This window comes from Perkinsus marinus (genome assembly GCF_000006405.1).
Source record: "Perkinsus marinus ATCC 50983 genomic scaffold scf_1104296975500, whole genome shotgun sequence".
In the NCBI taxonomy this organism is placed as follows: Eukaryota; Perkinsozoa; order Perkinsida; family Perkinsidae; genus Perkinsus; species Perkinsus marinus.
Window position 1 is genome coordinate 406,805 of NW_003200768.1, and position 2,023 is coordinate 408,827.

The window sequence follows — 2,023 nt, forward strand, 5'->3', positions numbered from 1 at the left end:
AGGGTCGACTCCAGAGGCCGATCCTCGCACGGTAGCCGTGGGGGCTCGTCTGGGGCTGCTATCTGGGCGAGACTCAGAGATATGCTCGATACGATTAGGAAGGACGGTGGTTCCGATGCTTCCTCGGACGACGAATTGCCCCCTAGATGAACGGAAGGCTGACCTTGGTTCATGGGGAATGAATTCCGTGTCACTCGCTAACCTCGGGATATGCAATAACGATCCACCTGAAGTACTCTGGGAAAAGGACAATGAGGATAATATGAAGATCACTGAGAGCCGAACGACGTAGTCTAACAATGTACCTCATTTGTTGTTGACGGGATTGTCTTGTGCATTGTTGCGTGGAGTGCTCTTGTGTGTTGATGTTTTCGCCCTAACTTCGGATCATAGACCGAGGTTTGGGTACTGTACAACTCGACAAAACAGTTAGAAGGAAGACTCCCAGTTTGAACATACGAAGCATGGTCATTCAACTTCCTTTGTCTTTCAAACCAGGCACTCTAACGGGACTGAGCTGCCTAGATCTAGCTCACCCGGTCGTGGAGTGCAGCAAACGTGACTTCGCGCCGTCGAGATGCTGAACATCCATTCCGTTTGCTGGATTTTTGACAAGTGAATGGGTTGAGACATCACGAGAAAAATAGGCTTCATTAACATGAACATATTCTCAACTAGATCATGAATTCGTCAAATGAACTCTTGCAATATGGCACATTAACAGTGACCCTTAATCCATCCAACTAACAAACTCGACAAGACAAGTGTGAGAGTTGGTTGATTGTTGAACACACCTCCTTGGTGTGTGTCTTCACTACTACAGAGTTAAGTTAAGACGAATGAAATGAAAATGAAATACCGTGAAGTCCAACTAATTTAGTTGGATATAAAGTGCAACTAACCAGCATTCATATTGCTGGCAGTAGATCAGATACATTCACATGGAATACTCTCCCAAAGCTGACGCGCTTCAGAGCCCTCGCTCAAACGCCTATCACTTTGACAGACACTAGGAGTACTCCAGTACTTACAATACGATCCGGGCATGATAGAATCACAGTAAGCATCACCGACAGGACACTCCGAAACGCTGGAAGCAGTTGTAGATGGTGGAGCTGTAGTCGTAGTAGTCGGAGGAGTTGTGGTAGTAGTCGGAGGAGTTGTGGTAGTAGTCGGAGGAGTTGTGGTAGTAGTCGGAGGAGTTGTGGTAGTAGTCGGAGGAGTTGTGGTAGTAGTCGGAGGAGTTGTGGTAGTAGTCGGAGGAGTTGTGGTAGTAGTCGGAGGAGTTGTGGTAGCAGTCGGAGGAGTTGTGGTAGTAGTCGGAGGAGTTGTGGTAGTAGTCGGAGGAGTTGTGGTAGTAGTCGGAGGAGTTGTAGTCGTAGTCGGAGGAGTTGTGGTAGTAGTCGGAGGAGTTGTGGTAGTAGTCGGAGGAGTCGAAGTGCAATCACATGGGATACTCTCCCAGAGCTGACGCGTCTCAGAGTCCTCTGTCAAACGTCGATCGCTCTGGCAGTAACTAGGAGTACTCCAGTACTTGCAATAGGATCCAGGCATAATAAAATCACAGTAAGCATCACCGACAGGACAACCCGAAATTTCAGAAGCCAGAACAACCTGTTCTGCCGTAGACAAGGACACGCTGAAGTATGAGACAAGCGCAATAGCAAGTGTTGGCGTCACCGACATGTTAAGCACGTAATAACAAAAAATAACTGAAGACAATAAACGTACACCATAGAACGCTTCCCTCCAAGATGAGAGGAACAAGAACCATCAGCTTGTAAAGCTTACACACCTATCAGGTTACTGATGCTATACAGAAACCCCCTCAAATTCCACTTACCAACTGAGTACATTATGACAATAGAGTGATCACTTTAGACAGTGAATCACAATAGCTATTAGCTGATGGCTAGAGCCGAGTGGATTACTTCATAACACATATTAGCGAGCCTGATTGGAGCACCCTTCTGTAAGAAGTGACTAGTGGAGCTAAGGGTATGAGTGTAGACCCTTAGAGTTG